This window comes from Spermophilus citellus (genome assembly GCF_964194105.1).
Source record: "Spermophilus citellus genome assembly, chromosome: 8".
Taxonomy (NCBI): Eukaryota; Metazoa; Chordata; class Mammalia; order Rodentia; family Sciuridae; genus Spermophilus; species Spermophilus citellus.
The window spans coordinates 124,244,548-124,257,761 of NC_138189.1; positions in this window are offsets into that span (position 1 = coordinate 124,244,548).

Genomic DNA, 13,214 nt, shown 5'->3' on the forward strand with positions numbered 1-13,214 from the left:
CCAGGGGAGAAGTCACGTAGGATCAAGATCTGCTGAGAGAATGAACACAAAGAGGCATCTTTGGAAGAAATGGATTAGAAGGAGAAGCTAGGAGACTAGAAAAGAAGAGTTTGCTTGGATCCTGCTAAGTTTGCGCTTGCTGTGGAGGCCTCAGGTGATAATGTTTAGCATTCTGTGGAAACCTGAGGCCTAGCCTTTGGAAGGTGAGCATGCTAGAGTGAAAGGTGAGGAATCGTTTCCATAGACATAAGAGTAGATGAGAAAGCTGAGGGAGCATACAGATGGTAAGACAGGCTTATTCAGAGAGTAAACATTGAATATTAGGTTTAAATGAAGGCGGTAGATAGGAAGTAGAGCTGTAGCAAAACCAAAATAGAAATACTGAAAATCACATTTAAAATATCAAATGAGTCTATCAACGAGATGAGGGAAATATAAAGTATAGAGAGAACAAGGATGAATTGCTCACTCATAAAACAATATATTATGATTATCCACTTGAATATATTGCCCATGCATATGTATATCCACATGATATATCACCTTGTACATATGTAACCATATAATTATCAATAGTTATTACATATGCTGATTCTAAATTAATTTTTTTTCCAAATATCAGCTATTACTATGATTAGAACTGTAATGATTTATCACATACTTGTAGGGAAATTCTGTTGGGCATTTTAGATTAGAGACTTTATTAAGAGGATATTAAAATTAAAGCTCCTGTAATTGCTGTGTCCCCACAATCTTGAAATTTGATAAGAAAGTTTTTCAATCAGACCCAAAGATAATTTTTTGCTTGAAGTTTGAATTGTAAATGTTTGATACACTTTCACTTTTCAAAGACAATATTTAAATTTTAAGGACTGTTGGAACCATAATATAAAGAATCAGCACAAATACATTTTCATAATATTTACAAATATATTATTAGGTCTCTTCACTTTCTTAACTCACAGTAATCTTCAATTTCCAATCCTCTTGTGTCTAAGTGGAACAAGGTGTCTGAGTTCTGGTTCATATAACCAATAGAAAAGTGAACCCCTCAACTTCCAGGTCTGGCTGTATGTCCCCTTATGTCATCTTCCATGCTTTTACTCTATTTGTTTGGGCTGAAAGCACAAAGCTGAGGATCAAGATTTCATGGAACTCATGGGTCTTTGGGAGACACTCAGATACAAATTATAGCACACATATAAGACATTCAATATCTTTTAAAATTATTCCATCTCGAACATCTTTGAGTTTTTTTTTTTTTTTTTTTTTTTTTTTTTTTTACTTTGAGGTTTCTTGGAATCTAAGGTCATTGTAAATCTTCTAGAAGGGAAAAATCAACATTCCTAACCATATTTGCCAATGAACACTTTGATTCAGAGCTCTCTGTATTAACATCTACTAGGACAATATTCCCCAGAAAACAGTGTGCCCTAAGAAAACGATGGCAAAATAATTTTACTACTTAAGGTTATCAAGAGCTTGACTATTTTAATGGAGCCTAGTATTTTATTAACTTAAGATTATTTTTTTCTGACATTATCTTAGAAATAACAAAAAGTATATTGAGAATACTTTATTATGCCCATGAATGATACAAAATACTCAAATCTGAATAGATTCCTTTAAATAAACTGCATATAATGCAGATAGATAATAAAAGCATAGAAACAAATAATAATAAGACCCAAGGAAGTATGTTCTCATCCAAAAGTGGAATGAGCAGTCAGTGCTACCAACATCCATGGGAAGACCATTCATAGCTTTATGTATTTCTTGTATCATCCAACACATTTTTCAGTGTTGTTTTAAACAATTATAATTTTCAGTGATTAGGCAGAGGATACATAAAAGATAATATGATCACATTTTCTTTTTTTAAATTCCATGACTCTTCTATAATTTCCTTTGGACAGCAAGAATAACACTATTTCTATACTTGGTCTTACTATTCTGAATATAGCACACTGCCACATTCTGACACTTGAATAAAACAAAAAAGAATCATTCAGCCAGTTAAGAGAGACAATTTCCTCCATTAGAGTTACAGGCCATATGGAGCTTTGATGGAAACATCTGAGAAGTATGCAAATTAATTTTGATATCTTCTTGTTGACTGACTCTTCTCTAGAGACGAAACAACAACAACAACAACAACTTTATTTTGTAAACTTCCTCCGATAGGACAGTCTCCATTGAGAATTTAGGGAAAATAATATTTTAATTAAAAAATAACCCTCTTGCTTTTTCTCCTAATAAACTGTATTTTATAAGCTATTTTTTAAGACTTTTTGTTTTCTGTTAACTTTTTTTTTTCACTCTAATCTCTGAACATAGGAGTCCAAATGAATTCATAATTTAAATTGATAAGCCTGAAGGCACATGCTTCTGAATTTGAATTACTTTGCAATAAGAAAAGAGAATGGAGATTTGCTAAGAATGAAAAAGGGATAAGTTGTAAGACAATTAACCACAGGTACCTGTAGCTGACTCAAAGATATCACACAATATAGCATCAACATTAATTGAAAAAAATGCACGAATCTTCAAATTATAGTAAGAAATGGTACTGGTGTACCAGGAGACATGCAAAGAATACTGTTATAAGATCTGCCTGAAGGACATCAGTACCAAGACTTATTGTAGTCAGTTCATTTGTATCTTTGCTTGATTGACATTTGATGATGAGATAAAAATTTCTCAATAATTACATGTTATGCATCAAAATTTGTAATATATTTTTGCATAGTTTTCTTTTAAGAAAGTTACACTGCATTTTAAACCCTAAAATCAAAGACACAAACCAAGGATAGGCTAGTAAATTACAGGATTACTCTCAACTATTATAAATACCAATGTTGATATCCAACTATTTGTTTCTTAGGCTGTATAAACACTTTTGTTTGAAACTTAATTATACATTGTGCTGGAAAGGTATCAAGTGCAAAGCAGATAACAAAGATAAAATTCTATTATTATTTTTTATCATTTCAACGTATAATCCTTAGTTGGATTCATACTGTTTGAAGACAGATCATTTAAGTACCATTAGTGCTTGCATTTTGAGGGAGTATTGTGATGCCTCAAAATCATAGTTGACTGTGAAAATGCTCTAAGGCATTATGGGTTCTGCCTATGAAAGTTTCTAGACACATCACTGGAAAGGTTCACTGGGGAAGAGTTTCTTTTTGTCTTTATTAATTTTTAAAATCATCAAAACTTTTACATTGTTTCATTCCATCTATTCTTTAGATCTTAAAACAAGATTGCATTTTTTTTTTTTTTTTTGGTGCTGGGGATTGAACTCAGGGGCACTCAACCACTGAGCCACATTCCCAGCCCTATTTTGTATTTTATTTATAGACAGGTTCTCACTGAGTTGCTTAGTACCTTGCTTTTGCTGAGGCTGGCTTTGAACTCAAGATCCTCTTGCTTCAGCCTCCAGAGCAGCTGGGATTACAGGCATGCACCACAACACCCAGCTATAATTTTATACCTCTAAAAACACTTATTTATATTTTGTTACACTGCTTTTGTAGATATTACTAATATCATCATTCCACAAGAAAACAGCTATCTTAAGTTAATGTGTATTCTCCCATTCTTACTTTTAGGAATGTATGTGTGTAGATTCAATAAGAAATAAACAGCATTGTTTTGATTTGCATTTTTTTTCAATTACATAAATGAATCCTGGTATGAGTCAGTTTTCACATTATGATAACAAAATACCTACAGTTTGGGTACTTATAAAGAAAAAAAGGTTCACTTGGCTCACAGTTTTAGAAGAAGAAAATGTGTGTTGAATCTGTTAGGGCCCCCTTTGGCTATATGAGGTTGTAGCAGATGTATCATGGTGGAAGTGTGTTTGAAAGGGAAAGATCACATACATATGTGACAGGAAGCCAGAGGGAGGCAGAAAGGATCAATCTTGTGACCCACTAGCTGTGCCTCATGAACTTTCCAAAGCACCACACTGGGAACCAATCTTATAAGACCTGAACTGTTGGAAGACACATTCAAACCACACTGGAACCTCCACCCAGGTTGTTCAAGGTTCAATTTCTTCTCACAGTGCAAAGTACTATAATTCCATCTCCACAGTCCCAAAGTCTCAGCTAACTCCAGCATCACTCAAACATCCAAATATAAAGTCCCACCTGAGACTCAGGCAAACCATTCTGAGCTGTGAGCCTCAAGACATAAGTTGTACACTTCCACGATACAATGACAGGACAAGGATAGAATAGGCATATCTGTTTCAAAGATAGAGAAATAGGCAAGTAGAAAGGAGTAATTGGCTCAAGGTAAGACCAAAACTCAGTGCAGAAAGCCTAGGACTGCCCCAGGCAGTGAACCCTGAAAAGAGTCCAGTGATCCATGAAATGATTCTGCCCTTCCAGGCCTCTGAGCCCTGTGATGGGAGGCACAGCCTCAAAGATTTCTGAAGTGCCCTCAAAGCCTTTGTCCTGTTGTCTTGTCAGTTGTCACAGGGCTCCCTTTTATCCACACTAATCTCCTTAGCAAGTGGAAGTTTCTCCACACCCTGACAAGCTTTGTCCTTCCCAGATCAGACTGCAAATTTTTTCATTCTTTCTGCTGTACCCTTTTGCTTCTGAACCTCTCTATAAATCTGACTGAAAATGGCCAATACCACCCATGCCATAGCCTAAATGTTGTTTAGAAATTTCTTTTGATAAATAGCTTAGGTCATCACTTTTAAATTTAGCTCAAAAGGTATGGACACAGTAGAACAAAGTTCTTTACAACCAGGTAACAAGGATGACCTTTACATTGATTTTCAATTGGATTCTCATCTTCATCTGAGCCCAGTTGCCTAGTCTCTTAGTATTTCTGAGCACTCACACCGGAATGGCCAATTAGGCTCTACTTACAGAATTTAAAGACCATTTTTATCTTACTCCATCAATCTCTTCCAGCCTCTCTCTATCAACCAGTTCCAAAAATCATTTCCACATTTTCAGATAGAATTATAATAATGGCCCCATTTCTAGTATCAGTTTTCTGTACTAGTTCTTCTTCAGTTATTATAATTAAATACCCAAAGTTGAGTGTTTATTTAAAAAAGAAGTTATATTTATTTCAGTTTTGGGTGCTGAAATCCCAAAGAGCATAGAACCAGTTCTGGTGAGGTTCCCCTCAGCTGCATCACATCATGGTAGATGGCAACAGGGTAGAAATGGAAGTGAGAGTGAGAGATTGCATGGCAACAGGGAGGAAAAGGGCCATTGTGCAATCTGTCACTAGGCTCCATCTCTTAAGTTCCCACGACTTCTCAACACTCCGTATGTTGGAGCAAGCCTCCAACACATGGACTTTAGTGGGATGCATACCAACCTTATTTAAACCATAGTAATTCTATAGTATATGACTTCCTCCTGCTTTATGTTTCCTTTCCTTTTCTTTTTGAAATTTCCCCGTGAGTTCCATAGCTATAACCATTAATCTTTATATCTACATGAAAATTATAGATATGTCTTTTGATGTCAATGCCCACATCACTATCAAAACTAGTTTATAGCCAACATTATACCATTTGTCTATTTTATAATATTTCAGTTTATTACCAAACCTAACTTTATGTAAATCTTTATTTTATTTATTTAGGAACAATTAGGTTGTTTACAATTGCATACATTTACTAAGAAAAATGTCATAACAAAATTGTCTTCCTTGCAAGTCTATGAAATTTTCCCTAGGTCCAGAGCCTTGAAGATATATCCAAATACAAATCTGGACCACATAATTTTCTTGTTCTTAATTTTATAGGGGTGAGTATCTTATTCCTTATTACAAGACTGTTGTCTTATTCATTATTCCTATTGTTAATTTTATATCATGGCTGTCATATTCCTCATTCCTGTTTTTATTATTATACAAAATCAGTATTTTGTCTCTAATTTCCTAGGTGCAGAGTCTTGACTCTATATTCAAATAGAAATTCTGGGCCATATAATGTTTGTGCTTTAATATTACAAAATAAATGTCTTATTCCTTATTATCATTTGTGATTAGGTTAGTTTTCTAGATTTCAATCTTCCTAAAGCCATAATAAGCTCTCAATCATTTATTATATCTTCAATAGCCCAACATTTGGCACAAAATTGGTTCCATTTAATCATTTTGTTTTTATCTTTTTGGATGCAGGTGCATAGATTTCAGGTAATTCATATGTTACATAGGCAAGATTATATCTGTTTTTTCCTAACCTTTAAATGAAATTTATCTCTTATTTTACTCATTAGTCTAAAAACCTTTCTAAACAGCATTAGTTGTACCTGTAATCTTTGTTAACCACACAAATCAGACACTTACATTTCACTTTGTCTCAAAATATTTCTTATGTTTACAAGTACTTAAAAATCATGGTAGTTATTAAACCTTCCCTTATATATTATTATTTAATTTCTTAATACAGAAGTACACATACTAGAACATTACATCTGAAAAATATATTTTGATAATTATAATGCATTTGAAAATTCGTTTTCTTTTCTAATCCCCTACATTTTATGTATTATCCTTCTAAGAAGATCATAGGATTTACCAGAAGTTTATAGTGTAAGAAATGTTAAGAACTCCATTAAATGTTAGTTCTCAATCCTTTCCGTTGCTCTTTTCTCTCTCTGGAAGGCCATTACAGTACTTGAACCTCTTGATGTACTCAGGAATGTCAAATCCTTAGAGACAATTTGTTAATTGAAAATGAATGGATGTCACTTTGAGGTTATCCTGATGCCTAACTATCTGTTTTTGCCTAAACCCAAGGTCTCCTTAGGGAATCACACTTCTGTGATTAACACAGTCACATAATTCACAAAACCACATTATGGCTCTCAAATACAAGTAGAAAGAGAAGGAAAACACGAGAACTTAGATGCATTTTTCAGTTTCCATAGTCTTAGCCCACCTGAGAAAACTGCCTCTCCTTTCAATCTGTTTTCCCACTTAATCAGAGTTCCTCTTCAGTCTGACTATTTCAGGTAGAATGATTATGTTGCTGAAATCTTCAATAAGTCAAGCTATGCACATGCTTCTAATTGCAGTGACTTTGCCTTATAAAACAGATTCTCCCATTCCCCAGAGGAAATATGTGGCCTTCTACCAGACTCCTCTAAAATCACTGCAGATGTTTAAATCAGGTAATTCCAGCAGGAGACAACATCCAGGAACTAGTTCATCCTTTTAGCAACTCCTAAGAGGAAATGCTAGACCTATACTATTTATAACTTTGGCAAAGCTTAAATTCTGATAACTCAGTAGGACTTAGTCTGCAACTGGGACTATGCTTTGTGACTTTAAAAACATGGAGAAAGTCAAATGCATTATTCCTCTCATTCTTGAAGCCACATAGGTATGTAATCCCATGTCCATTATTTTCTTTTATGTCCTGCTTTTTTCAGCCTGTCCCTCTCCTGCCCCTCCCCATTAAGACATCTTTTTATTTGCATTAGTTTCCCCTTTTTCATGGCAATACAACTAATAGGAGAAGTTCCAGGATCTGCAGCTAGCAAGTTTGAGACCCATAAAAACTGAGGGTACAATTCCAGTGTGAACATGTGTCTGAAGGCAGAAGACTGATATCTAGGATCAAAGATAATCAAACAGGGAGAGGGGTTTCCTCCCTTTCAGAGCCTTTTGTTTTATTCCTCTTCAACACATTCAATGAAGACCACCCACATTAGGGAGGGCAACCTTTTTTACTCAGTCTACCTATTCAAATGTTAATCTTATTCAAAAACACCTGCAAAGTAATATTCAGAAAAAATATTTAGCCAAATATCTGGGTAACGTGTGGCTCAATCAAATTGACCCCCAAATTAACATCATTGAGGACCACTGTCTGTCCTTCAAATCATGTTTATTGTTGGTAAATATTTCTGTCTTTACTTTCTTAAAAGAATTCCCAATATCCTTTTTATTCATTTACTCCTTTTCTATTTTAAAACCTGGATCTTTTGTATTTTTAAGAATTGTCCCTTGACATCATTACCCCAAGTACATGTATGAAGACATGAATGGTGTGACTCTACTTTGTGTACAACCAGAGAGAGGAAAAATTGTGCTCTATATGTGTACTGTGAATTGAAATACATTCTGCTGTATAACAAATTAGAAGAAATAAAAATAAATTAAAAAAAAAGAATTGTCCCTTGAAACACACTCAAATCAATTTTGTTAAATCTTCCATGTAACCCATGGGAAGTAGAAGTGTCCTTACTTACTCTCTACTGAGAATGATTTCCTTTCTTTCATTCCTTCATTAAGGTTCTAGACATATTATGACACTTTTTTTTCCCATCCAGGAAGTTATTCTTTACCAACTTCCCTTTCCCCTATTCATGTAGAATTTTGTCTTCTAGCATATGTTCTTTTCACTTTTTTTCACGATGACTCCTATCTCTTTAGTGACTTGAATGCCTTTAAACTTGGTTCATCCTAGTTCCAAATTTACTGTGATCTGCGGCCTAATATTTTACTTATTATCAATCTTTTTTTAAAAAATCTTTATTTTACATTTATGTGGTGCTAAGGATCGAACCCAGTGCCTCATGCATGCTAGGCAAGTACTCTACCACTAAGCCACAACACTAGCCCCATTATTATCAATCTTAACAAACCACCCTCATGAGTTAGATCCTGAACCTTGTTATTAGTTTAACTGAACCACTCATAAAATTTAAATTCTAGCAAATCAATTTTTTATTATATTTTCTGCCATTTCAGATTACTCTTCTTTCTTGGCACCATTATTTGTCTTCTATTACCCTGGAATCTTCTTTTTCTTTCCTAACATTAGCAGGTTTCTCTGTATGACTCTCTGATCCATCTATTACAATCTGGATCATTGATAAATCTCTTTCTTTCGAACATTCTTAATGCTTTTACCCTCTAGTTTTCCAGAACACGTTCTCTGAAAAATTCCTAAATTTGAATCATTCTAACCACTTACGGTCATTGCCTCTATATATGGGGTGTTAAATGATGCTTAAGAAAAATCATTTTTCTAATGTGAAATGGCATCTCAAAAACATATAATCTTAATAAGCTAATGAATATAGTTCAGCCTCTTAGTTAAGCATGAAAAGAACCCATGATGTCTTTTCTATTTACCTTCATTTCTAGGCATATTATCCAGTAAATCTCTTTTGACAGTTCTGTTAAGAACTATGAAAGGTCTGAGATTTTTCCCTAATTGCCAGCTAACACGTATCCTGCCACATTTTCATGGCTGTTATCAGAAAACATGAGACTCTGAGGCGAGTGTGTGTGGTAAAGAATGTAACCTTGCTCAAAGGATGTCTGGCTTGGCCCTCGGCTTCTGGGAGATAATCTCTAAACCCTTGGAATGTACAACCAGATTAATATGTCTTCATTTATCTGGGGTACTCATGCCAGATATTAGTCTAACAATGTGATTTACAGTGGGAGCTTTTGGGCCATGTTTCTGTAGACAGACTTCCAGAGGGCCTGAGCAACCAGACCTATGTGATGGAGCCCCAATGAGGACTGTGAATGTCAAGGTTCAGGTGTACTTCTTTAGTGGACAACACTCATTACCTACTACTACACATCAATATCAGAAGAGGACACTGTTGATCCACAGGGAAATAATCACAGGAGGTTTGTTATGGTCTGAATATAATGTGTTCCATGAAAAACTCATGAACTACAAACAGGATATCCAAAATATCAATGTTCAGAGGTGATAATTAGATTATAAGATCTGTAACTTAATGAGCATATTAATCCATTCAATGGATTATTGATTAAAATGGATCACTGGGTGGTAACTGTAGGCAGGTGAGGCATGGCTCAAGGAATAGGTCACTGTGGGTGCACCCTTGGGGATCATATTTTATTACTGGCTTCTCTCTCTCTCTCTCTCTCTCTCTCTCCTTCCTGTCTGCCATGAGCCGAGCAGCTTTCCTCCCCCATACCTTTCCACCATGATGTTCTGCCACTCTTCAGGGCAAGAAGGATGAAGTCAACCAACTCTGGATCAAGGACTCTACAACTCATGAGCTCAAAATAAAAATCTCCTCCTCTGAGTTGTTCTTGTCTTGTCAAGTATTTTGGTCACAGTGAAAAAAAGCTGACTAACACAAGTGTCCATGCTTAGAATTCTCCTGAACTCTGTCCCAGGCATACCTTCTCTTGGCTGATTTTAATCTGCATTCTTTTGCTGCAATAAATTACAATTGTGAATATAATAATATTTCTGTGAATTATATGAGTCTTTCTAGAAAATTGTCAAAACTAACAGTTGGTATGTTGGACTCCTAAACTCTACAGCTGATTTCAGAAGTGAGGGTCATCATGTGGATTCTTCCCTAACTTTACAGTGAGATGAAGCATTTGAGACACAGTATAGTAAGCATCATGGGTTTAACCTATGCTTTGGTTTCTTGTCTCCCTCCACATCTCATGGGGTCATGACGAAGATGACCCAGGTGGATACTTCATACAGAACAAGCATGCAGAATTACTGCTGTACTTTGAACATGGGGAATATGAATCTGTTATACTGGACACTACACAGAAAACATTCTTTATCCTCCAGTGCTGCACACAAACTCACAATTTGTTCTGAGCAGAGTCAATATATATAGTTTCAAAATTTATTTATTTAAAAAGATTCTTGAGAAGGTAGTTCTGATTATAAGAACAATTATTGCCTCCATTTCTTGATAATGCAGAAACATATAAAACCCATAGAGAGCTCTCTTCCAACCACTTGTGCTTTAATCACTAAACTACGTACACTTGTCTTAAAGTACTTTCTAGAGCATGATTTTGTGTTGTGTTCATATTCCCATTTCTTTCGGAAATGTGAGGATCATTGTGAAGAATAATATTCATCTTTCAAAACGTTTTTTTACAAGTATCAGAGCCCCAAGATGTTCTTAAATTCCTCTTTGTGGCTTTCCTGTCAATCATGAATCCTCTGTTCCTCTTTATGCATCAAAGTATCCTTCTCAGTCTTCCAGTTCATCTCTCTATTGTTCTTGGTTGCTCAAATGACTTTTGTTCTCTACTAAATCATGCAGGGTCCACTTCTGGTTTATCTTGTTATACCCTTGGTGGGTGGCACTGTGCCTACCACATAGGAGCTACTGGGAAATTGGTTTACATAAAAAAATATTTCTCATTCTGAAGACAAGGAATTTCTATCCTATTGAGGATGTTTAATGATTTAATTATAGAGCAAAAATGAAGCTTTAGTTTTCCAACTACATTCATGCAATTGAATGAATCAGTTTGAATTAATAATTCAAAGTTTTACTTTGTAACTATTAAGCTCTTTTTAAGGGCCCAAAGACCACTTGTTTCCTGGAATCCTGCCATTTCTCACTACCTTCACTTCTTCCATCTGAGTTCAAGTCATTTTTCCATTTTACCTGTTTTACTTAACTGCTTCCAGCTTGACATTTTGCTTATATCTTTCCCCTCTAGAGTCTCATTATAGCAGCCAGAATGATCTTCTAAATATATAAGTCAGATCATGTCTTTCCTCTGCTCAGACCTCTGCAATGATTTCCTCATTGACAAGTTCTGTACAATGACCTCCTTAGGGCTTTTGCATTGTCTGTTTCTGCTACCTGAAACTGTTTCCATAAGTTAATCCACAGGAACAACCACAAACTTTCTTCAAATCACTAATCAAAAGTTATCCACTTTAACAAGTACCTGCCTAATAAAAATGATCCAAATTACACTCTATGGAATTACAAATTGTGCCTGTAACAAAGTGTTCCTGGTCTGTCTTACATCGAGATGTAAGGTCCATGAGAATAGAGATTTTCATCTGCTTTTCCCACTGACAGTAACAGTGCTTACATCAGTGTTTGGCTTGTAGTACATGGTCAATAAACATTTTTTTCTATGAATAAGTCAAAGAATGTCTCAGGCAAGTTTATACAGTTGTTGCTCTTCTACTATTTTATGTTGATGTCATTTTAAAGAGGAACAGTGAAGGGTTAAGTAAGGATAATGGTCAATATGGACACATTCTGGACAATGTGAAACTATGAAATCTTAGCAGGTTGACCCACATTATCATCTTCAAGAACCACTTGATGGTAGTAGTATATGTTGAGATAGCATTACCTACACAAACCTGTGTGAACTGGTCCATATTGTGTTTGGATATCTGTTTCTAGAGAAGAAGCATTCATGTAGAGTAAAAAACAATTCTTAATCAACTAAGTATGTTAATATCTGAATGTTCTAATATTGCTTGTTTCCTATCAGTGTGTGTGTGTATGTGTGTGCATGCGTGTGTGTGTGTGTGTGCACATGCATGTGCACTTCTTTCTATATAAGGGAGGTCATCTATTTCCCACATTTATTGGAATCTGTCACTTCTCTGTTCTTGAAAATTTTAGAGTCTGACTCTTATCTTTGCTCTGGTAACTTTAGGAGAAAAAAGAGCTGGAATCTATCTCAAGTAAGCAGAAGCAACATATTAAATAGGGTGTGGTTCCAACTGTGTTAGATAATCATGCCTTTGGGTGTTGCAAGGCAGGAAGCATGATTCTGAGATCTTGATTTTAGGGTATGTGGTTTTACACTGATGACACGTTGGAAAATCATGTTTAATAGTGAGGGTGACAAAAGTTGAATCTTTAGATACTCAACTTTAATAGGTAAGCAATTATTAAGAAGTCATTGTGCCACAGTATGCATAGCATTTTTATCATGTTTTATAATAGTGAAATTCATGAGTATATTCTCTGGAAGTTTGATACAATTTTTTTTTTCATTTTTCTCTCACTCTCCAAGAAAGAAATAAGAAAGCTTTAGTTTTAATGACTCTAGGCATTTTCTAAAGATAAAATTCTTCTTAGTTCTTTTATAAGATGCAACTGTAATGTATCTTGAGGTTTCTTTAAGTTTCATCAATTTTATTTATTTTCCCACATTACACTAAGCATTTACCATTAAAAAAATTGGTGATTAATTTCTAAGTGTAGTTTTTCTATTTGTTCCACTCTTAAAGAAGAAGTTACCAGTGTTAGTTATACTCTATTAACATACTGAGTTACAATATGTCAGAGGTAAATTTGAAAGACAATATTGTGAGCAACAACTGAAGTAGAACCAGACAGAGATAATATTCAACTGTTTCAAGAACAAGTTTGTGCATGAAGATGTGCCGGTAATTAGATGTAATGAATACTTCCTACTTT